The sequence below is a fragment of the Dermacentor andersoni genome, chromosome 7, assembly GCF_023375885.2.
Source record: "Dermacentor andersoni chromosome 7, qqDerAnde1_hic_scaffold, whole genome shotgun sequence".
Classification (NCBI taxonomy): Eukaryota; Metazoa; Arthropoda; class Arachnida; order Ixodida; family Ixodidae; genus Dermacentor; species Dermacentor andersoni.
The window spans coordinates 67769781-67795707 of record NC_092820.1 but is presented as its reverse complement, the minus strand read 5'-3'; the positions used below and the strand labels follow the sequence as shown (position 1 = coordinate 67795707).

General features: G+C 48.4%; 1 long non-coding RNA gene across 1 annotated transcript in view; it reads right to left on the bottom strand.

Moving 5' to 3' along the window:
- LOC126534351 (uncharacterized) overlaps positions 1 to 25927 on the bottom strand; it is a 32654-nt gene extending 6727 nt beyond the window's left edge. Inside the window, exons 1-3 of the long non-coding RNA XR_011895696.1 lie at positions 25751 to 25927; positions 9334 to 9476; positions 9163 to 9245 (exon numbers count right to left, since the gene is read on the bottom strand). This is a non-coding gene — a long non-coding RNA (uncharacterized lncRNA). The remainder of the gene's footprint in view (positions 1 to 9162; positions 9246 to 9333; positions 9477 to 25750) is intronic.

Here is a 25927-nt window from a genome sequence, read left to right as displayed (position 1 = left end):
CAACCGAGCGAACGAGCACAACAATAGATTAAGGAGCGAATGAGGAGAGCAGCGGGAGATGAAAGACGGCGGTAGCATTGAAAGAGCGAGGAATAAAGCGGTGGAGGAAGGCGTGACAAGAAAGTTGTAGTTCCGCGCAACACGGACTATACTACGACGACCGCAACGTGATGGCGTCACTGTAGTGCATCGTCGTCTGTTCACCGATGGCATGCAGCGAGCGCGTCTGCCGATACCGCATATGTAAACAAAGCGCTGCATGAGCGGATGTCTTTCTGCGTGAGCTACTGTGAATCGCGCCCACACTTCACCTACGCGCTGCCTCTCGCGATCACCCGATCAGCGAGGCAGTCGCGCCATGCTTTTCGCCGTTTCCATTGTGCCGCACGAGACAGATTGTCCGCACCAGCTTATATATTGAGAAATGAAAAGAAATTAAAACTAGACTCAAATTTCCCACTAATGAGTATCGTATTTCTGAAACGCTATCTTTTGAACAGAAGCGTGCACCTCACTCATTTGTGGACGCTTTATTTCGTATTATAGCAGATTCCCATGCTCTGCTGCTTTTGGCCAATCTCTGGCATCAGCCAAGAAGGGTGCGGAGATCAGTGTGCTTCTTTGTATTATTACTGCGAATATTTATTTGCGCAGTTTAATAAACAGGCTGGAAAGCGTGAAAATACGGTGTCCCATTTAGATAAGAATTATGTTGCTGAGGATGAAGCCGACTATTGTCTGATCATGCTCGGCCGCGGCCAGCCGTGTATGCAAGAAACATTTGCCGCTTGCTTATCAGTCACGTAGCCGTTGGGTCGCTGTAATTTAGACTACTTTTCAACAGCCAACTAACCTCGCAGTACGCGAAACCTAAGGTCAGACGACGGCCACGCTTGCCAGCGCACGCTCACCACTGGCCGCTCCAGGTTAGATTCACATACAGACTTTAGCGTGATAGCGCTTCAATATGTAAAGTGCACTTCTCGACAGTTTTCAGTACCTTAGACGGCAAAGCAAAGTTAAGGAGAAACGTGGCCGAGGCACCGAAACAGAAGCCGGAGCAATCTGACGCAAATCACCAGCGCACGTAACTCAGAAGCCGCCGTTTGCCAAGTCCAACACTATGTTTTCACGAGCGATAAAGTCACGACCCAGTAGCAAGGGTACTGCCGGGAAGTAAATAAAACGATGTCGACATCTCTTGCTCATGAGAGACAGCTTGCGACGCATCGCAGCTCGAGCTGTTATTAATGTTCCGTTAGCAGGTCTCAAGCGCGTATTACATTGTGCGAGTTGCACTTCACGCGTCTGGCAAAAATTGAAAATGCCAACTGCAATGAGCTGCCACCAGTATCTAGAAGTGAGGATATCTCCGTGTCGGAAACACGTACCTTGATACATGGTGCAGGACAAGAGCTAGCAGAGCTAGTGCGCTCTATGTCGAAAACAGAAAGATGAACACTTGCTGACCCTCAATTATTTCGGCCTTTGGCGGTGTTTGGGAGCCCGTTCATGCCACGGGCCGCAGCCGCTTCCCTGGGTGGAAACACGCTGAGTCGAGGCCGTCATTGAACATGAGCCAGCCTGGTATGCGTCTTGCCTGCACCCTCTCGGTGCCTGCGGCCTATAAGTGGCAGGATAGGGACCTTCGGGGTTCAGAGTTTTTTGTTGCCCGACGCAGGAAGTGGACCAGGGTGTTGGCGAGGGGAAGTCGTCGCGGGCATTCCTGGTCGTGCAGGGCCCCCGCCACCGCTCAGAGTTTCCGGTAATGGGGCCAAGAGAACAGAGTTCTCTATCCGTTCCCACCACACGGAAGTTCGTGGTTGGGGGCAGAACGATAGTACTGTCCCAATATTTGTCTCCCTCCGGGCACAGCCCGGCTCGGGAGCAACGCCAGCGGGTGGTGGCGGAGCGTGGTGTTGCTTCAAAAATAGTGTCACCTTGATTTCCCGGCCGAAGCCCACATGTTCCTCAAGGGAGGAAAATAAATAGTCAAAGAGATATGGGCCTGAATCGAGGGTGGCACCGTCGCCAAACATGTTCCTGCATGGCCCGAAGACATTCTTGCAGACTCTCATCTGGGTGTGGCGTTCGGGCTTGGAGCTAGCGTCGGACGGGGTAGTCGTAGTCTACCGGCTGGAACACTGCTCGGAATGCCGCGACGAATTCGTCTCAGGACAAGAACGGAGGCTGCAGGCACAGCCGCTGTGCCGCGGTACCCCGAAGAGCAACGGGCAAGACTCGTTCGAGCAAGTGAAGCTTCGAGACACCCGAAACCGTCCTGTAAAGCGCCAAATCATGCAGAATATCAGTGACCAATTTCCCGGCGTGACCGTCGCTATACGATGAACGTCCAACACAAGCTTCGTCACTGCCACGGGCTGCGCACGCTCATGACCTATGCGTGAAGCGGTGGTCATGTCCTCGAGCTGAGCCATTAAAATCCGGCACAATGCTGCAATTTGGCTCACAGGCGACGAGGCCATTGCGTCTTGTTGCTCACCGGCTTCAGCGACTACGACTCCCCCCACGGTCGAGGCTCCAGGACGCTATTAAGCATGCGAGGCTGCTTTTGCGTGCCCAAGAGCGCATCTCCATGAAAATTAGACAAAACAAAACAGGCAAACAAGACGCAATATATGTAAGCACACAAGTAACGCCGGTCAAGACGCTACCACAACAGTATCCGGTGCAATGTCAAAAACACCAGTCAACAAATCAGAAGTCCTAGTGTCTGTGTCCGACGACCATCAGCTGGTCCCACGTCAACGGCGCAAAATGTGGGCTCAGGACTGTTGCTTCAGAGGCGGTGGCCAGCTGAAGATCTCAGAGACGACACAGAGTGCAGGAGGCATGCAGAGAACAACCCTTACTGTCCAGAGGCCCGACAGAGACCCATCTTCCTTATCGCCGCTCCCCATTCCAAACTTGCTGCCCGTGGCCTGGGCACATGAGCCACTCTACGATGATGATGCTTGCGGCACCGCTGTGCCGCCGTGCGGCAAGTGTCCCCATAATATTAAGCGTGATAGCGCTCCAAAATGCGCAAATTCGGATGTGGCTACTATCCGTCGGTCACGATGCTGTAGGACAAAGCTGGTCCGCGCTCCGTACCTCGACAAGGCTGGAGCATACGAGTGCGAGCGCACACTGAAGCCCTGTGGTTCACAAGGCGAACGTTGCGCATACACGCTACTGTTGCATGTAGCTGCGGTCAGCCGCGTAGCGCAGATACCGCGGTGTGCCTCGACGAATCCGCTGTCTGAGCGCACTGCGAGTCGCTGAGGACAACCGCGATCACTGCGTTTCGCGCGTCGTTTACGCCAAAATTAGAAGTAGTGGCGTCTACGTGAATATCCAAGACGAAATTTCAACTGCGGGCCACTGTAACGTTTAGTAGGCGCATCACTCTAAGCACGCTGCGTTCCGCCGTAGCCTTCATTGCGGAAGGCATTCAAAAAAGGGACGGAGACACACGGAAATGCTTGCCAAGAACTACGCTTCTACGGAACGCACTGAAGTACTTTTTATGGCAAAATATTTCTGAAATACATTGCTCGAGTTCGATAAAAAGTGGTTCAGGGCGCTTTTAAGCACATTGCCCTGAAAACTGGGCCACGTCTGCATTTCATGGCTTGAGAGCAGTGTTCACCTAATTAATAAGACATCAGAAGCTGCAGTGCTACACAAAATTCACTATGCCTTGCAGCCCTTTTGCTTTTGGTAAGAAAGCACCAAGCTAAACCGATTTTTGAAGGTTTCCCGTGGTCATAGGGTATTTGCTGCCACTCTCAGTAGCTGGAGCCCCCTGTTCAGCTAGAAGTAGCAGCGCACTAGGTTTATTAGTGCTACTGACATTTCGCTGTGCTGGAGTGGATCTCGCCTAAGTTCAATGTGCGTTAAAAAGAATGTGCGATGTGGCTTCGCTTCGAGCAGGCGAAAGGTCAATAGAGATGTCATCGCTGAAGCCTGTGTTCCGGCAGAAATGCAAAAAGATAAAAAGATTTCGCATTAGCTGCTAGGCTGGGCTTAAGTTTATAAAAGTCAGCTGTCATTCCATTAAAGTCAAGCGGTATTTACAGGCTGAGTATTCCTAAGATTGTTTTCTACATTTAGGAGCATTGGTGAATAATTCTAGCGCACTATTGCTACATCGATGTGAAATTTCTGCGGAAACCCAGATAAAGCGTAGAATAAATTTACGGAATATAGTGTCCATGCAATTCACTGATTGAAGTTGCAACCTGAAGGAAAGTTGGAAGTGTCGCAAACAAAGAAGTAGTTCACATATGCCGCACAAAAGGAAAAATATTGCAAAATCGCCTGTGGCTAACGGACTTGCTTCCTTGGACTTACTTGTGCTTGGGGCTTTCTCAGCAGTATGATCGTTTTGTTCTGCGCTTTAGTGCTGAGTGTGGTTTTCTCTAACAAGAACTTCGGATGCGAGGTTTCAGCCCAACGCAGCTTTTTTTAATCTGTTGAAAATATCCTGTCATTGCTACCAGCGACACTTTTATTCGAACAAGAATATAAAATGTTTGTTCCTAAGGAGACAAATGCGTGGGAACGCAACGCGTGGGCCACGCATTTGTCAACGATTCTGAACAGAAAGAAAAAAAAATACGGTAAATAAAGAAAACAGACTCAAATATTTCGGAAGCTAAGGAATTAGTGTTGGTCAAGGTATCTCCTTCCGAAGGGCGATTGAAGAGATAAAAACCGCACACACAGAGATCACGTTCAAGCGCAGCATTCTTCCAGATAAAGTAATTGAGGTGTATATAGGCCGTCCCGTGAAAGGCTATTAAGCCGCTATATAAAAAAAAAGTGCTACGGTATTGATCGCAGTCCTGCCGAAAAAAAAAAAAACTGACTTGTGCGAAGTCTGAGAACAATAGTAAACCGTGTGAGAACTGTGATAACACGTGTTACCCCGTTGCAATAGTCTTCAAGAAACACACTAAAGGTTCGATGTCAAATGCAAGAAATAAAATTCAGTCAGATATGAGAGACTCTAACTTTGCCATGAGCAAAACGAGAACAAGGTGAAAGCAGGAGCGTTGCTCATCGTCTTGAATTTCCATCTCCCGCCTTCCCCGTGTTTTCCCTGGATTTCTAACATTGCCAGGAGCACGCTGCAAACATGAAAAGTATTCAGGTTGAGGTTTTTCCAACGCAGCTCGGCGGATGGCAGAGCGGCATCCCACGTCTTGAAGCGGCCAGTGGAACTTCGCTGCTCTGGCATTTCATCTTGCCTCTACGAACAGCTGTTGGCTGTTCAAATGACCTATGCTTTCGACGTCTAGCACCTGCAAGCGGCCAGTAGCGCGTTGCTGCTCTGGCCTTTCATCTTAGCCCAACGAGCAGTTGTCGGCTGTTCAAATGGGTTATGATTTTGGCATGCAGCGTCTGCAAGCACCCAGAAAAGCATTGCTGCTCTGACCTTTCATCTTACCCCAGCGAGGAGCTGTCAGCTGCTGAAATGGCCGCTGCTTTCAAAGCGACGCCCAGAATGTCGGCCAGCACACCTCTGGCGGGTTCTACTATAGGCTATGTTGTGACATATGCTGCCCCCAATGGTGCGATTATCAGCGGACAGCGTGAGCAAATAGCGCGGCCCCTTCAGGCATTCAGCGTAGCCGAGTGCCTTCTGTGTGGGCGGTTTCTGGTCAAATCCAGGGCTCTACGGAAACCCAGCTGGTCGCGAAAAGAGAAAGCGGGAAATACCTAGCACCGACCAATCGTTGAAAGTAAAAGATGTTTCGGCCCCGCTACAGAGACGTTGTTCATAATGAAGGCAGTAAAATGACGGTTGGTAACGTATGCGTGATGTGAAGCAAGCAGTGGGTGTATATCGGGGGCAGGTTGCCTCAGTTACGATTGAGCGTTTCTGCCGTCGTCTGGATATGAACGGTTTCCAGGTAGAGCCTTGCTGTGTTGTCCTTCTCTTCCAATTTTCTTCGCACTGTCCCTGTGGATGCCGTGGCTGGCACGTGGACGCAGTGTGTGCAACTAGCGCGTTTCTGGCCGCGTGATTGCTGTTGACATCCTAGTTGTGCAGTTTTAATCCACGCCCACTCTGTATAGATTACCTAAGATTCATAGTTCAGGCGTCCCAATGCGCCAAATCGCCGACTCTCGATATACTTCCATCGCACTATCTCCCCTTTGGTCGGCAGAAGTGAAATGCACGTTCAGAACTCCTACGACTTCACTGAAAAATGTTGGTAACACTGTTCTTGATGAAGACAAAATAATGGTGTACTTCAAATTGAAATTGCTTTTGACGAGCGTGCAAACAGACCTCATTGTTAAGCATTGCACAAATGCACTCGAATGAGGCACAACTCTCCTAGAAAGAACACTAATCGACGTTCCAGACCTAAGCAGACTTCTGCAGTTCTATGTGGGCCAGAAGAAGAAGTTCCTGAAGAACCTCTTTAACCAGGTCCATGGAACGGTGATGGGTGCTTCGATTTGGGTCACCGCAGCGAACTCGCGAATGGAGTCACTAGAGTCTCGCGTCCTCTTCAGCTCCACACCACGTCCAAGGATCTTCCTTAGGTACGTGGATTATTGCTTCTTTGGAATTAAGAAAACGGCATGGAGTGCATTTATTTTGCATCTCATTAGCATAGAACCGGCCATACAGTTCAGGACAGAGGAGGAAGATAACAGTGCTCTGCCTCTTCGAGGCACCCTAGTAAAACGCCGACAGTGACAGAATGTAATTTACCGTTTTCAGATATGACACATGCGCCGGCACGTACGTCTACATCAGTGCCGTACGCCCGAGTTGTCACACTAAGTGGTCCGTGGTCGCCTCACGTGTACGCTGTGCAGAAAAGCTCCGCTCAACCCTGGCGACCGAGCAGCTGATCTGGCTACCACACGTCGTGGCATGGTTCGTTTATCCAAACTGTCGAAAGTCGCTTAACTCATCCGCCGCCACAAGCGCCCCAGTGACAAAAAAAAAGAAAACACATAAGAAAAGGATTCGTTAGCACACGTCCCCGGCGTAACGATAGCCTGTCTGGAAACTTTCGATCGTACAAAGTCGACCTACCATATCTCTCTGCTGTCAACCTCAGACATGCAATGGTGACGGTGAAAGATAGGCTCGCGGATGAGAAGGTCCCAGGTTTCGTGTACAGGAATTCTTGCGCTGAGTTTTAACACGTGCCGATCGGTGAAACAGGTTATTTCGGAAAAAATATTAAACAGCGTAACAATGGTACCAACAGAAAGCACATGGTAACAAACGCGTCAGCTGAGCACGCAGATTCCACGGGTCATGGCATTGATTGGGACAGCGCGAAGATAATTGGAAAAGAAAACAACACAGCAAGGCTTTACCTGGAATTCCTTAGGAGCAAGACGACGCGCAATCGAAACTCAGGCAATCTGCCCCCGATATATATATACGATGCTTTTTTTCACATCATGAGGCGTGTATAACCAAACTTAACTTCATTCCCTTCACTGTGAACAAGGCTCCCGTAGTGGGGTCGAAACGCCTTTTTTTCAACGACTGCCGAGCACACAATATTTTCCACTAAGGTTTCTCATTCATAAACGGACACGACACCCTGCGCCCCATGGTAGTCTGTTCCAAAACAACCCGCTTTTCATACTTGCAAAGGAAAAGCGGGTCGACATCCAGTCTCTGCGCCTAGGAAGATAAGGCATCTAAAGATATTGTTTGCGAGTTCCATATCTCACGCACTGCCAAAATAAAAGTGAACCAACATAACTTATTTACAGCCTATCAGCTAGCAAGTTTGATAAGTTTAGTATATAAAGATGTTGGACAGAAATTGAAATTGACATACATTTTAGGAATTCACATGCGAAAACTGCGATTAGATTAAGAAGCACGTCGAAGTGGGGCCTCGGGAATAATTTTCAGCACATGGGATTCTTATACGTGCACCTAATCCACGATACGTGGGAGTTAGTCCATTTTGCTCTCATGTGAATGTGGTCACCACTGCCGGGAAGTCAACCCACGACCTCGTGCTTAGCAGCGGATCTCCATAGCCATTAAGGCACCGTGGCGCTCAAAAAATAAAAAAATAAAGACCAAAGAAATAAGGGCAGGTAAGAAGGTATAAGATTATAAGTACCTCATCCACTAAAACAAACACTTGGTGAATGGAAATGTTACACCCATCAGTAGCTAGCTGTAAGAGGATCAAAAGTTGATCTAGTAGGTATAAATTTATTGTGAATAAATAGCGCAAAGTAAAACCTACATGGGGAAGAAGGAACAAGGCGAGAATGGGGCGCTTTCCGCGCACTGCCGCTTGTTTCAAGGCTGTCCTAAGCCAGAAGAAGCTATGGAAGAGCTTAAACGTAAGCGTACTTTCACACGATTGATCACGGAAGCTTGTCATATTATGAGATTGGGTGATGAAGGCGTTGGCCCGGCTTCGGTCATGTTTGCCACCTAAAAAAGTGGCCCTACTTAATACGTCAGTCTTTTTGCTTCTTATCTTTGTGTGTGACAGTGGCCTCCATATTTGTGCACATGACAAAAAAAAAAGTTCGTCGAAATTCAGTGCCTTGTCGTGTCCCTCCTTCACCTTGTACGCGTCTCCTTGCGCTGTTTACCTACGTTGACACCGAGAGGGATGGCATCGCATGTGTGTTCTTGTCTCACTGTCTAACGTGTTGCGCTTTCGCCAAAGATATTTCAACAACTAGCCCGATCACTTGCGTTACTCAGCTTCATAGAACGACGTTTGTGCTGACTTTTGGGCACACATACCTGGCACACAAATTCCTCCTAGGTAAAGAACGGCCGAAATGCAATAACTGAGGAGGTATTCTATGTGCTATTGATTCGGAACTAATGCGAGAAGGGAAACAATCTTTTTTTTACCACTGCTACAGGAAATTCGGTACTTTACTGGGAACTTGTATTCGGAGGCCACCGAAAAATAGAGCTTGACGAAGTTACCAAGCTTCAACATAAATCAACATCTTACACAGTCTTCAAGATCCTAATGGTCCCTCAGGAATTAGATTATTTTCATATAATCTTTTAGTATCGTTTTAGCTTATATGTTCCCCTTGGCGCTGACCTTAAATGATTTTTTCGCGCCACAATCATCGCTAGAACAGAATAAATTGCACTATAGTGAGGTTGTGGTGTCTTACTTGTATAATAAAGTAGCATGGCTGTTCGATCAAATTTGTTTCCTGGAGAAACATACCCCTTGAACTCGACAGTCTTCCTCTCTCTAGAAAATAAAATTGGATATTTTAAGGAAAAGCTGAAATGAACAGACACTGAATAAAACGCCTGATATCCATCTGTGAAAGACTCACTGTGTGCTTGAGACGTTGTGAGATCTTTGGAAATATGTGTAACTTCCAGTGTCATTTTCCTTGACGTCTACAAGACAGGAAAGGCCAGAATTTTCAGTGTCCGCTGTAGTAACGGTCCATATTGGCTCTGTTGTGTTCCAAAACTGCGGAAAAATTGACCATAGAGATCCATATAGCACTACTATATTAAGCACCTCACTGAATGCATTTTTCAAATATGTAATTAACCTATGTAGGTAGGAAACACACGGGACAGTAAGTATGTACGTTTGCTGGCGCAAGCTAAAGCAATAAAAGATCACATATAATTTGACAAGTATAGGGCACAGGTAAATACCGGAATATCGTACATAAGTACAGAGATCACACGACTTGCACCCGTTTGACGGTATGCATCTACATGTTTGCGACAAAATGCAATGTCACTATATTCATTATCTGTTCAGAGGCCGTTATTAAAACAGAAAGTGATTGCATTGTGTAGTAAATACATTTTATTCTAAAACGCAGCGACACTACGCCACCTTTGGCGGTGGCACACAGGCCCTATTGTTTCAGGCCAGTGTTTATTATTATACAGGGTGATCATTTTTGAGTGTTACCGAATTTGTGAAACGGGACTGTTGCAAAGAAAATAATTTACAAGTAACAAGCACAAGTACAAGTTACAAGTTACAAGTAAACATGTAAACATTTCCTTCATTTTGACTTGGTTGGCATCGATGTACAGTTTAGAAAACGTTACGAATGGCAAGAACGCTTTACCATTAATAAAATCTCGTGTGTTTAACATATTGTACTGACGGATTGCGAACATGCACTGTTATTTAAGATCAATATGTGCACGAATGATTCGGCATAACTATGTGCTCTAAAATGCAATGTGAAGTTTTTTTGTGAAGATCACCCGTCAGCTGTAACAAATATCTGTGAGTGCAGCTTGCATATTTATGAAGCCCTTAAAAATGTTAGAAAACAATATGCAGATCGTACGCACTGTGGGAATCGATCTTGCGCGAAGCATGTTGCGCGGTATCGCGCTGTAAAACTTCGTTAGAGCTTTGCGAAGCGTCGACAGATAAACCACTTTGTATAATTAAGGCGTGCGATTGTGTATGACAACTAGAGTGAGATGCCGACGACGAGGATGTATGACGGCACTGGAATGACGGTGACGGTACCACTTTTTGTGTATGTAGGCAAAGAAACGTTACAACCAGTTCCACTATGACCTGGACAGATTGCAAAGCATGTGCAATATTGCTACACGCCTGTTGCGTGTTTGTTTCGGATGATGTGCACGGGCGCCCCGACGAAGAAGACGAACTTCCCCCGAGTCTCAAGCCGTCGCCTGAAATGACAAGCGCTGCATTTGTTTTACAGCGAAGCTCTTTATTGCTAAGGTTTCGTGAAATTTTCATGTACGAGAGCAAAAACTATCGTCATAAGCAATAGCTAGTGCCATTGCTCGCGCGTTCGTCGTCGTCGTCTTCCACAGCGGGGTCAGTTGCTACTCATCATGCCAGCGCACCCATACTGCCCCTCCCTTTGTGAAGGCGCTAACAGCACTGGCCCACTGCCAGTCGGTGCGGTAATTTTGGACTCAAATTCCTTGCGTCAGTATGTCGCGAAATGAATACACGAATGTTCACCACGAATATCTATAAGGAATGCAGAACACGAATGGGCGCGAATGTGTAAAATTAGAAAATATGGGGTGTTACGTGCCAAAACAACGATCTGATTATAAGGCACGCCGTAGTGAAGGACTCCGGAATATTGTACCACCTGGGGTTCTTTAACGTGCACCTAAATCTAAGTACACCAGTGTTTTCGCATTTCGACCACAACGAAATGCGACCGCCGTGGTTGGGCCTGGATAGCGCGACCTCAAGCTTAGCAATGCATAGAATTGCCGGTTGTTTCAGCGAACACTTAGAACTTTTTTATAAGTGTCCTGTGGCGTATAGCACAATTCTAGTTCACGAGCTGGTCTATTCTAGAAGGCGGACATTACTTTCACTAAAAAATGAAATGCGTATTCGATGTTATAAAGAAATTGAATAAATAAATTTTTAGCTAATTATCTTATAGCCCATATGGCAATTTTCAAATTCTAGCCATGGAGCTCGGAAGGGGGATCTACTTAGAAGTAATTCTAAGGGTGTCATCACTGTGGAGATATTACTTCCAGAACTTTGTGGAGAAATCCAGTAGAGTTTCAGTTAGTTTCTTAAGAAAACGTCGTTTAATGCATTCAAGCACAAACGTAAGTGGGATGCCAACGCATTTTTCTGCAAAGTTTGGAAACCAATATCTCGAAAGTGGTGTAATCATTGCAAGTGGATCCGCCTTGCGAACTCCACGGCTAGAATTTGTAAATTGCTATATGACCCATAAGGTAATTAGTTAAAAAAATTTAGTATTGCATTTTTGGCAATTATTCGTTTATGAACTTCGAGATTTTGCGAAAGTTCACCTTTTGGAGTACACTAACTCATAAGCTGGAATCGCTCTATCTGCCACAGGCAACTTTTGAGAGGCACCTTGAGCGCTTATCAGCTATTCTTCAAGTCTTCCGCAAGGCGGGGCTCAAAATAAATTTATCGAAGTATCGCCTTGGTCACCGGCAGATTACAGTGCACGGACACCTCGTCGACGCTTCCGATATTCAAGCAGACGCAGAGAAAATTGGTGGTTCCACGTCTTTTCCTGTACCTCAGTCTGTCAGAGAAGTCCGAAGTTTTGTAGGACTATGCTCCTGCTTTCGGAAATTCGTGAAAGATTTGGCAGCGATTGCCCGACGAATTACTATTCCTCTGAATAAGGATGGGCCGTTTATGTGGGGTCCTGCTCAAGTTGCCCCTTTTGCCCACCTGACCATCAATCTCACCACGCCACCTATACTGGCTCACTTGCACCTTTCATATTCCCGAGAGGTCCGTAGCGATGGCGGGGGCGTGGGATCGGAGCCGCCATAGCCCATCGCCAAGGAGGAACAGAGGTTGTTATCGCCTACGCTAGCCACCTGCTCACAGCAGCGGACCGCAACTATTCAATTATGGAGCGTTAATGCCTGGCTCGCGTCTAGGCGGTTTCCAATGTCCACCTGTATTTGTATGGCACGTACTTATGTGTAATCACGTGCCATCACGTGCTCTACTGCATTTCGTCACTCAAGCATACTACCGGCCGGCTTGGTCGGTAGACTCAGCGGCTACAATAATATTCCTATATAGTTCTGTACAGGTCGGGCAGCCCACATCAAGACACAGATTGTTTGTCACGATATTGATTGGATGAGCCACCCCTACTCTCTGACACCGATATGGAATCATAGGTTTTTTCCGTTTCGCAACTGCTCCACGTTGCCGACGAGCCACGCCATGATTCCACATTGCGCGCTATCATTGATCGCTTCGAGTCGTCAGTTTAGGATTCACTCCTTCACTTCTTTCGCCTCTGGGATGGTGTATCGTACCGCCACAATGTTTGTCTCGATGGTCCTGCCCTATTCCTCGGCATTCCTCCCCGCAGGGGCGTCTGCGTCAGCAGGCGTTTGGTGTGTTGCGACACCACGGACCCGAGCACACGAGGGTCGGACCCTCCCGCGTGTAGCCGTGCGCGGCTTAGCCGTGTCTGGGGAAAAGGGGATCCTGGGGGTTGAGCCGATGCTGGGTGTTTGGACCTTTAAGGCCCCCCGGCGGAGGCAACACACCCCTTTGGCCTCTGCTTCACATAGACGGCACCCCCGGACTGACCCACCCGGGGGAAATCGGTAGTTGCCTTTTCCTGTCTCTCTCTCCCTCCAGTCTTCGTCTTTCTCTTACTTTTCGTCTTTCCTGTCTTCTCCTAGCTTCCGCTTACTTCCAATTTTTCCAGGCAGCAAGGGTTAACCCTGTGTGAATAACCAACCTAGGTTATCTCATATTTGGTTATAGTGGTAATGTACAGCTGGCGCTTGCAGGCCGTGTCTCACACGCCCTGCAGCGCCCCCTTGTAGGACTCCACGGTGGGTGGCTGGCGTTACTGCCGAAATTACAATCTCCTATGGCTACTTCCTTTCCCCTACTACCTGATCGCTCCCTGAAGAGGGGGCGCACCGATGATGTCTTAGAATTTTTCGCCCGTCAAAAAGAAACTTTTCCACGCTTCCACGTAGTCCACTCCGAAACACCAAACAAACCCGTACGAACAATCTCACCATTTCTCGTGTCTAAGTCTCTCACCCAAGTTTTTGGTACAGGTTACAAAGCATCCAGAATGGCAAGCGGTGATCTCCTCTTGGAGCTCCGAAACAAGAAGCAATATGAGAACCTACCGAACCTAGTATCATTTGGCGACGCCAAAGTGACAGTAACTCCGCATCGTACTATGAATACCACCCGTGGCGTAGTCTCCGATGATGATCTCTTGGAGCTGACTGAGGCTGAGCTCTTGGAGGGCTTCAGTGAGCAGAACGTCGTCAACGTTAAGCGAATAAAGATGAGGCGTGACAACAAGGAAATACAGACCAAACATTTGATACTAACTTTTGGCACAAGTGTCCTGCCCGAGTCCATCGAGGCCGGGTATATCAAGCTCCGTGTTCGGCCATATATCCCTAATCCCCTGCGTTGCTTCAAATGTCAGCGTTTCGGTCACAGCTCTCAGAGCTGCCGAGGCCGCCAAACCTGCGCTAAATGCAGTGCTAATGAGCACACTTCTGAATCTTGTGAAAACTCTCTCCGCTGCGTAAACTGTGAAGGTGAGCACGCTGCATACTCGCGGTCGTGCCCATCTTGGAAGAAAGAGAAGGAAATAGTTACGATTAAAGTAAAAGAAAACATAAGTTTCAAGGAGGCACGCAGGCGGGTATCGTACCTGCCCAAGAAAACCTTTGCCGATGTGGCGCGTCAGGGGGCAGCGTCACAACGGCCTCCGGCGGCTGTCCGACCCACAGGCAGTGAGTCGGCAGTTACGCCATCTGCCCCCGCGGCGGTTGCAGCTAGCGCTGCTCCGTCGACCCAGAATGAGGGACCACCGACCCCGAAGGTGGCCGCCGCCGAGGCTGTCCCAACCTCCCCGGCCCCTTCCAGCGCTGGCAACAGCCGGCGCAGCCAGATCCCTCAGGGAGCCCCATCGACCTCCGGGCTGGTGGGCGCAGGGGTCTTGCCCTCCAAGGCGGGACTCTCTCGGGAAACATCTCGCTCGCAAGAGCACGTGTCCGGCGCCTCACAAGAGGCAATGGACACTACACCCATCCTCAAGGCGCACCAAGCGCCTAAGGAGCGTCGAGGTTCCCTCGAACGCTCCAGAAAGAACAAAACCCCTATTACAGGGCCTCGAAAGGGCTCTGTAATCTAAGGCATCACTTCCGTTTCCGTACACACAGCACTAATTTACATTAAATATGGATACACAAATCATACAATGGAACGTCAGAGGTCTCCTTAGAAACCTTGATGATGTACAAGAACTGATCCACCAACACAATCCAAAAGTGCTGTGTTTACAGGAAACACACTTAAAACCACAACACACAAACTTTCTACGACCGTATGTCACGTTTCGGAAAGATCGCGATGATGCTATCGCATCATCGGGCGGTGTTGCCATTTCTATCCATAAGAGCATTGCATGTCAACTTTTACAGCTACAAACGCCTCTCGAAGCAGTGGCGGTTCGAGCTGTACTCCTAAACAAACTCATCACCATTAGCTCTCTTTACATACCCCCACATTACAAATTAACGAAACATGAATTCCAATCCTTTATAGATCAATTGCCAGAACCTTACGTTGTACTTGGCGATTTCAATGCGCACAGCTCCCTGTGGGGCGACTCTCGTATAGATGCGCGAGGTCGTCTTGTTGAACAGTTCCTTTTTTCCTCTGGTGCGTGCCTTCTGAATAAGAAGAAACCCACATATTACTGTCTTGCAAACAATACCTTTTCTTCAATAGATCTGAGCATAGTTTCTCCGTCCATACTGCCTGAACTAGAATGGGAAGTTACGAATGATCCTTACGGAAGTGACCACTTCCCCGTACTACTAAGAACACTTAAAGAATACGAATATCCACCACAGGCTCCTAGGTGGAAGATTGACACAGCAGACTGGGAGAGGTTCCGAAACTTAACTAATATATCATGGGATGACATGTCTTCTTTAGAAATCGACGCTGCTGTGGAGTACTTCACAGCCTTTGTAATAGATGCCGCATCTAAATGCATACGTGAATTAAGCGGCTCGGCATGCAAACGGCATGTCCCGTGGTGGAACAATGAATGCAGAATCGCACGTAGAAATCAGAACAAAGCGTGGGGGTTGCTACGCGCTTCGCCCACTGCAGAAAATCTTGTCAACTTTAAGAAAGTAAAGTCCCAAGGCAGGAGAACCCGCCGACAGGCTAGAAGAGAAAGTTGGGAGAAGTTTTTATCAAGTATAAACTCTTATACAGATGAGGCCAAAGTATGGAACAAGGTAAATAGAATTATAGGGCGACAAACATATTCCCTTCCTCTGGTAAATACACAGGGCGATACACTGCAAGATCAGGCAGACTCACTTGGGGAGCACTTTGAGAGCGTATCAAGTTCAAATCATTATTCGCAATCCTTCCTGAAATATAAGCAAATAGAAGAACGTAAGCCACTAACAAGAAAATGTCGAGAGAATGAGCCTTACAACCGTCCATTTAGTATTGCCGAATTAAGAGCTGCCCTGAGCGCATGCAAGAGCTCCGCACCAGGATCTGATAGAGTCATGTATGAAATGCTCAAAAACTTACACAATGACACGCAACTTACACTACTCACACTTTTCAACACCATCTGGAATGCAGGGTACCTTCCAACCGCGTGGAAGGAAGCCATTGTGGTCCCTGTTTTGAAACAAGGCAAAGACCCTTCCTCAGTGGCAAGTTACCGCCCGATAGCCCTCACAAGTTGCATTTGTAAAGTGTTTGAAAAAATGATAAACCGGCGACTCATTCATTTCCTTGAACAGAGCAAAATGCTTGATCCTTATCAGTGCGGCTTCCGAGAAGGGCGCTCCACAAGTGACCATCTTGTACGTGTAGAAGCAAATATTCGGGACGCATTTGTGCACAAACAGTTTTTGTTATCCATATTCCTAGATATGGAGAAGGCGTATGATACGACGTGGCGTTACGGAATCTTAAGAGACTTGTCGGAAATGGGCATCCATGGTAATATGCTAAACCTCATAGAAAGCTATTTGTCCAGTCGTACATTCCGGGTAAAAGTCGGTAATGTACTCTCGCGTCCTTTTACGCAAGAAACGGGTGTACCCCAAGGAGGCGTGCTCAGCTGCACACTCTTCATCGTGAAGATGAACACGCTTCGCGCTTCATTACCACCGGCAATCTTTTATTCTGTCTACGTGGACGACATTCAAATAGCTTTCAAATCGTGTAACCTCGCAGTCTGCGAGAGACAGGTACAGCATGGCCTGAACAAAGTGTCAATGTGGGCAGACAAGAATGGGTTTAAGATAAATCCTAACAAAAGCTCTTGTGTTCTTTTTACAAGAAAGAGAGGACTTATCCCAGATCCTTGCATAGAACTGCGTGGACAACAGATACCTGTAAACAAAGAACATAAATTTCTAGGTGTCATACTTGACTACAGACTCACCTTCGTCCCCCACATTAAACATCTCAAAGAAAAGTGTCTAAAAACAATGAACATAATCAAACTTCTATCCCAGACTACGTGGGGTAGTGACAGGAAGTGCTTAATGAATCTCTATAAAAGCCTCATTCGATCACGACTAGACTATGGCGCCGTGATTTACCACTCTGCCGCCCCGAGCGCACTAAGGATGCTAGACCCAGTCCATCATCTAGGAATCCGACTGGCCACTGGCGCTTTCAGAACGAGTCCCATACAAAGTTTATATGTAGAATCAAATGAGTGGTCACTTCATCTGCAGAGAACGTACATCAGTCATACATATTTTCTGAAAGTCCACTCAAACCCCCAACATCCCTGTTTTAGTACCATTAATGACATGACATGTGCTACACTCTTTCGCAATCGTCCGTCCGTAAGACAGCCTTTCTCGCTGCGTGTGAGGGAGCTTAGCGGGGAAATGCACGTTCCACTCCTCGAGCTTCGCCTAATGCATCCAGCCAAGCTGCTACCTCCTTGGGAGTGGCAGCTCATACAATGTGATATATCGTTCGTGGAAGTCACAAAGCATGCCCCAGAGATTGAAATCAAGATGCATTTCCGGGAACTCCAGCACAAATACTCCTGCACGGAGTTCTACACAGACGCATCAAAGTCACACGACGGGGTATCCTATGCAGCCGTCGGTCCATCCTTCTCGGAATCCGACGTACTGCACCTGGAAACTAGTATCTTTACGGCTGAGGCCTACGCACTGCTGTCGGCCGTAAAGCATATAAATAAATCACAACTCCAGAAATCAATTATATATACGGACTCCCTCAGTGTTGTGAAGGCCTTGATGTCTTTCTGTAATCACAAAAATCCAGTATTTATTGAGCTCTACTCCGCACTGTGCAAAGCATATATATCTAACCAACATGTGATCATATGCTGGGTGCCTGGACATAGGGGCATCGAGGGAAACGTTCTAGCCGACCAGATGGCCACATCAATCTCATTGCATGCAGATAATCCTACTGCTTCGGTCCCTGTCACAGACCTGAAGCCTTTCTTAAGAAGGAAACTACGAAAGCATTGGCAACGCATGTGGGATGAAGAAATAAATAATAAACTGCATGTAATAAAGCCACAGTTAGGTTTTTGGCCTCCTGTGTCAAAATCCCGCCGTACAGATGTCCTATTCTGCCGTCTAAGAATAGGGCACACTTTTGGCACACATAACTTTTTGCTCACGGGAAACGAGCCTCCAACCTGTGGTAGATGCGGGGAGAGGCTGACCGTCCTCCACGTCCTACTGGAGTGTCGGGAAGCCGAATCCGAAAGAAAAAAACATTTTCTCGTAGCATACCGGCACCGCATCCCCCTTCATCCTGTTATGTTACTTGGTCCAGAACCACTCTTTGACAGCAACGCCGTCCTAGGTTTTTTGAAAGATGTTGTGTTGCATGTTATTAGCCCCACACGTTCGTAGCGCTTCCTCTCTCCAGAGGATGCCGCTGCGATAATTATTTTGAATAGCACATGCCTCTAGGCCCTTGTGGTTCAAGGGCTCTGGCGAGGCAGTAGTGCTGTAAGCAATTTACCATCTCGCATATTTTAAACAATGCATCATTCTTTCACGATGGATTTTAATGTTCATGGTATTCGTCATTAGTCATCGCCATAATTTTATAGTACATAGATTTTACGCTTTTACAGCGACTATTTTTAGGCCACTTTACAGCCAAGTCACATCTTCCATAATACATCGTTAACACTACCACCTGTCATGGCGCTCTTTGGCCAAACCTGGCCCTTGCGCCAAAAAACTCCACACATCATCATCATCATCATCGGCATTCCTAAGTACTTCTGGTCACATGTTTTCCGTGAACTTCACGACTTACCAAACGGCGGTCACCTCTGTGTCTGCTTCACTTACGCCTGGATTCGCCTATGCTTCTTTTGGTCAGGCTTTGCCCACTCCCTCCGAAAATACGTTGTGGTGTGGGAAAAATGCCAGCGCCAAAAAACAGCAATGACGCTCCCAGTCGGGTGCCTTCAACCACTCGACGTCCCGTCGGAGCCCTTCTTTCGCGTTGGCTTGGACTTACTTGGCCGTTTCCCTCTATCAACGTTCGATAACAAAGGGGTCGCTGTGATGACAGATTACGCCACGCGCTACGCAAGCACCAGGGCGATTCCAACAATCTGCCCCACAGATGCCGCTGATTTTTTTACACGACGTCATTTTACAACATGGAGCTCCTCGCAAATTGCTTACTGTCCGTGGGCGGATATTCCTTCCAAATGAAATCGCCGACATCTTGCGCTTCTGCTCAACGACGCCCAAGCTGACTACGTTTTACCTTCCATAAACTAATGATCTCACGGTGCGCCTGAATCGAACGCAGACAGACATGCTTGCGAAGCATGTCTCGTCTGACCATACTGATTGGGACCCTAAAGTACCCTATGTCACATTTGCATACATTTTCTCGCACCATGACACTGCCTGTTATTCCCCGTTGTTTATGCTGTTCGGCCGAGTGCCATTTGACACATCCCTTCTATCTGCTGCAGCAGAGGCCAGCGAACATGCACTTGAGGCGATCACCAGGGCCGCCCGAACGCGCGCAATTGCCCCCGCTCGCCTCGTGACTTCCCAAGGGAATCAAACGTGTTTGTACGTTCGACAACACAGCGATGCCACTTTTTGCCCAGATCTCTAGTACTGCATTGGTCCCCGAGCCGTCACGTTGGTCTGTCGTAAAAGCTCCTGTGTAGGTACAGAGGCCCATGCCGAATGCTGCGTGCCGTGAATTCAGCCCCAGCCATTTCCAGCGCCCCTTCTGCCCCACATCGAACGAAGCACGCTTAGTTGATGTATTTTCTCGATTACATACTGTGACTTTCTTATAATGTTGCGCTTGTGGCAAAAAGCAGAAATTCTTGTAAATAATACTATCTCTGAACACTTAGAAAAGCCGGAAGGATTGACACTCGTCGACAGTAGAGAGGCCTTGTATGCTGTTTATTCGATGTTGCGGTAACGCACGTACAGCCTTCATTGTTGAGGGGAAAACGGCCGTAGAATTGCAAAGAATGATATTGTTACGGTAGAAAAGGAGAACAAGGTCGTCGGCGGTGAAGACGACGAAGTTGCAACAGCCTCTCGGCATTCTCGGCTGCTGTTTATATACGCCTTGTAAATACACCCTGTAAAGAGTTTTATTGCCGTGACATGTTCCTAGAGGTGCTGGGTACGCGTCTTCGCCACGGAGCTCCGCAGCGGCCGTATCACCCAGCCTAGGACCATGCTTCCAGTGGAAGGCACCGCATCTGTAGCTGCAATGCCGACTACGCATAGCCAGTACGTTGCTCTACCCCAGCCGCAAAACCCCGGCAAGTGCACCGGCCTCCATGGTTTTCACGTAGAAGAATGTTTGAAGACATGAGCGCGTCAGCAAGGTGAGCAGGTGGGATCCGGCCATAATACCGGCCAATATTTTGTTCAAACTAGTCGGAACACCGCGAACGTAGTTTTACACCCACGAAGAAGAGCTAACCAGCTGGGACTTGTTAAAAAAAATGCTGTCCGACGTTTTTGGCAATACGACTGGTCGACAACTAGCCGCCAAGCAACAACTCGCTACGCGTTCCCAAACTGCTACCGAGTCGTATGTCTCCTACATTCAGGTCGTCCTAGCCCTCTGTTATAAAATTGACACGTCCATGCCAGAGGCGAACAAGAATGGACACATTACCAAAGGCACTGCGGACGACGCATTCAACCGTCTGCTCTTCAGAAACTTATCGACTGTCGACGCCATCATGAAGGAATGCCGCCGTTTCGAGCAGGCGAAGAGTCACCGTATACATAGCTTCCAAATACTGCAGCGACCTCTTTCTGTACCGACCCCACCGACCAATTGATCTCGCCACCACCAAACAAAAAGGTAACCCGAATTATACGCCGCGAACTTGAAGCGGTGTTTCCTGCCTCGCCTCAACAGATGTCTTGGAACAACACTGCTGAGTCGCTGATCCACTCCGTGGTTCGCCAGGAAATCGCTAGTATGGGTCTACCCAGCGCCTGTTCCTTGAGTCACCCTGACACCCGCCCTGCTCCTATGCCTCGGTCCTATCGCAGTCCATCTGACATTGTCCGTTATCGCTACACTACCAGGAATCCCTCGGACTGCCGTACACCTGACGACAGGCCGATCTGCTTCTGCTGCGGCCGAATCGGTCACGTTTCTCATCACTGCCGGAGACGTTGGCCGTCCCTTCCTCGAAACACCTTCCGGAATTGAAGTTCGCCCCGAAGTTCCTCACCCCGTCGCTTCTACGACGCTTCCGATGCCACTATCTCGACTCGCCGCTAAGCTCGCTCGCCGTCGCCTCAACGTCGCCAGCCACGCCCGTCCCAGCTTCACCGCTCGCCGTCGCCTACATATCCAGGACCGTTCCAGCAGGAATACTACGCAATGCAGGATCTCGAGGTGGGGCTGCAATGTCGGATTCGCCGCAAAATCCTCCATTGACGCTCTTTACGAGACATGACCTTCTTGATGCCCAAGTTGATGGCACACCCGTCACAGCCCTCCTAGATACCGGAGCACACATATCAATTATGACCAGGCGCCTACGCCGCCATTTAAAGAAAATTGTTAGCCCTGCCATTATCGGTTCGTACGAATCGCCGACGGTAGCACGGTAACCGTGGTCGGAATGTGTACGGCACGTGAGATCATTACCGGCCGCCATGCTGTCGTCCTTTTCACTGTGCTTGACCAATGCCCCCATGACTTCATCCTCGGCCTAGACTTCCTCTCCGCCCATTCAGCGCTGATCTTTTGTTCCTCAAGTACTGTGCGTCTTGACCTGCCTCTACTGGACGTTCCTCCAACAACACACGAAAATTATCGCCCCGAATGTCACTCCTGCGGAGACTAAACAGCTCTGCAGCCCATTGCTTTCCTACGAGGTTATATTCGACCTGCACAACCGACCCTTAACCCAGGCATTACTTGTCAACCATCGTATACGTACAGGCGACAATCCACCCATCCATTGGCGACCTTACCGAGTTTCAGCTTCGGGGCGTCACGTCATCAAAAGGGAAGTAGATAAGATGCCAGCGAAAGACATAATTGAGCCATGTTCAAGTACCTGGGTGTCCCCTATCGTGCTGGCCAAAAAGAAGGATGGCTCACGGAGATTCTGCGTTCATTACGGCCGCCACCTCAACCGCATCACGTCTAACTACTACCTCGTATCGATGACGCCCTCGATTGCCCATACGGGGCACAGTATTTTTCGTCCATCGGCCTACGGTCCGGATATGGACAAATCGCTGTCGACGATCTAGGTCGTGAAAAGACCGCCTTTATAACGCCTGATGGTCTTTACCACTTTTATGCCTTTTGGGCTATGCAAGGCTCCGGCTACCTCTGAGCGTATGATGGACTCATTACTCCAAGGATTCAAGTGGTCGACTTGTCTCTGCTACCTAGATGATGTTATTGTGTTCTCGCCCTCAATGAACACACACATTGAGCGCCTTTCAGCTGTACTTGCCGTTTTTCGCAAGGCCGGTCTGCAGCTCAACTCCAAGAAATGTAACTTCGGCCATCATGAGATTACTGTTCTTGGACATTTCGTCAATGCGACTGGCGTCCGACCAGACCCAGAGAAAATTCGCTCCGTGAAAGAGTTCCCTGTTCCACGGCCCGCAAAAGATGTCCGAAGTTTCGTGGGCCTTTGCTCTTGATTCCGCCGCTTTGTTAAAAATTTTGACACTATAGCACGCCCTCTCACAGATCTCGTGAAGAAAACTGTGCCATTTTCTTGGGGATCCTCTCAGCCCACCGCCTTTTCACGCCTTGCCACCATGCTCACCACACCACCCATTCTAGGACGCTTCGCTACTTCAGCGCCTACAGATGTGCGTACCGATGCCAGTGGCCAGAGAATGGGTGCCGTCTTGCCACAAGTTCATCACGGCCATGAACGTGTCATCGCATGCGCTAGCCGTCTTTTGTCAGCTGCGGAGTGGAACTACAGTATTATCGAGCGCGAATGTTTGGCCGTTGAGTGGGCAGTGACAAAATTCCGCCCCTATTTATACGGCAGGCCCTTTTCTATTCAAACGGACCACCACGCTCTCTGTTGTCTTTCGTCTTTAAAAGATGCCATAGGGAGGTTTGGACGATGGGCTTTTCGGCTACAAGAGAATTCCTGTTCGGCGGTGTATAGGTCTGGTCGCCTATCCAAGGGCGTCGACTGCTTGTCCCGTTACCCTGTACACGCCGACATGAACGCTTCCGCAAGTGTTCTTTCCATTTCCCAGCTTTTGGACATGGCCAACGAGCACCGCCATGACGCTACATTGAAGACCCTCATTGACCGAAAGAAGCTGCTCATACTCATCCATCGTTACGGTGGTACGTTATCAACGACGGGATATTGTACCGACGCAGTTTTCGTCCTGACGGTCCTCCCCTTCTCCTTATCGTTCTTCAACACCTCCACTCGACCGTGCTTCAGGAGCTTCATGACGCCCCAACTGCCGGACACCTTGGGTTCGCTGGCGCTTACGACAGCGTGCGCCCCCGCTTCTACTGGTCCCACCTCGCACACTCCGTACGGCGCTATGTAGGTGCTTGCAAGCCCTGTCAACATCGTAAGAAGCCAGCAACGCTTCCTGCCGGGTACTTACAGCCGACCGACATTTCATCTGAGCCATTCGCTCGCGTGGGTTCGGATCTCCTTGGCCCTTTCCCCGTGTCCAGCTCCGCCAATAGGTAGATCACTGTCTCTACTGATTACGCGATGCGCTGTGCCATCACTCGGGCACTTCCCGTGATCTGCGCAACCGGCGTCGCAGATTTCCTACTCCGGGATTTCATTTTAGTACATGGCGCCCCGCGACAGCTCTTTACTGGCCGCGGCCGCACTTTCCTCTCCCAAATCATCGCCGATATCCTACGCTAATGCTCTACCAAGCACAAACTGCTTATCTCCTATCATACCCAGACCAACGGACTTACTGAGGGTCTTAATCGGACCATTACTGACATGCTATCGAAATACGTTACACCCGACCACAAGGACTAGGATGTGCCGCTCCCTTATGTCACGTTGGCCTAAAGGACATCACCCCACGATACTGCTCGGTATTCCCTCTTTTACTTACTGTTCGGTCGTGACGTTGTATTGCCATTGGCCACTTCACTCCCCTTGATACAGGATTCAAGGAGCGAGTATGCCCGCGACAGCATCGCCCACGCTGACCATGCGCGTCAGCTTGCCCGTACTCGTCTGTTGGCCTCACAGAAATCTCAACGGCACGCTGACAATCGCCGCCATCATGACACATATTTTTCACCAGGCTCTGTCGTGCTCCTTTGGTCCCCTTTCCGCCGAGTGGTGTTCTCCGAGAAGTGCTGCAAAGGCCCTCACCGTGTTCTACGTCAAGTGACCAGTGTCACTTACGAGATAATCCCCGAGACCTCCGTCATGCCACCCGGTTCCACATCACCTGACGTCTTACACGTCTGTGGGCTTAAGCCTTACTATGCCATTATCGACGGCCCCGTCTGAAGCACTTAGGCGGTGCTTTTTCTTCCAGGAGTCGTGTTACGGTGGAAAAAGAGAGCAAGGTCGTAGATGGTGCGCTATAACGGTTGCAATTACATCAATAACGTACTTCACAGTCCTAATATGTATGACCTAAGATCGATAACCTAGTTAAACAGTAGTAAAATGGCAACGGCTTCGCAGAATGGCGTTGCGTACTTCCCTCGCAGATCTTCTCAAGCTCTACTGCTTGCGCCATCATTGGAAAATTCCGACTTACATTATTTACTGTCTGTGCTCTTCGCGGCAAGAGATCTCGCATAATATTTGTAAGCTGAACGCTAATTATTGATGCGGGTTTAAATTATTTTCCGCAAGCGGTTTTAATCGTGGCTTTATGCCGGACCTGGCTGCTGTATTAAATAGTTTATAAGTTCTTTGCTGCGTAAATGATCACGCTACTTACCGATAACTGAACAATTTGAGACCAAAAAACTCACGGCCACTTAGCGCAAAATAGAAATAAAAAGGGAAGGAGAGGGCTAACTCTCGATTGTTCATTCGTTTAGAATGACAGTCCATATATAGAAACATGGTCTGAAATCGCTTAGTATGAACTGACTACCCCGGCAACACGTCCTGCTAACTTACTGATGTATTTGCACTATATGTGTGTGCCTGGTCTGCATACACTTTGTTCCTGCCAACGCCGAGTACCCTCCTTTGCGAGTTTAAACTCTTGACGTTTTTATTTTTTGCTTCCTAATTATTGCGATGTTCGGCTTAGTAATGTGTAACAGTTCCTGCCTCTTTAACGCTCACAGCTTAGCCGGCTGGACCTGGTTTGTTAGTTTCGCCGGTTTCATCATCATCCATGGCCGACTATTTAGTTATTTCTCAGGCGTTGCTTTTTCCTATCTATGTGCTTGATTTACGAATTAAATTGCTGGCTATATAGTTATTTCCCTTAGCACCTCAATACCTTTTGTTATGCTGTCTTTATCCACCTATGGCAAAGCCGTACGTGTGTCTGCGAGGGCTGGCCTGAATTATTTGCGCTCTTTCTCTGACTGCCACAATGCCCTCAAGTGTACGTCCTGCAAAGCGTCGGAAGAAGTAGAGCCTATTAAGTGTAACTTACTTATTGCTTTTCATTATAATCCGAATAGGATTTCCAAATGAAAAAGAAAAATATAGCGGCGAGTTCGCTTACCCTTTTGAGATCAGTGGTGTTACAACCATAACGCAGGTCCTTGATTTCAAACAAATATGTTTTCCTGACGCTCAAGGAAACGAGGATAAGGCCTGTACAAAATCTTAGCGCCAGCATACTTGCTCGACAACGCCTTTGATATTGCTTCCAAAGCAGCTGCAGCATTTTAAAGGTTTT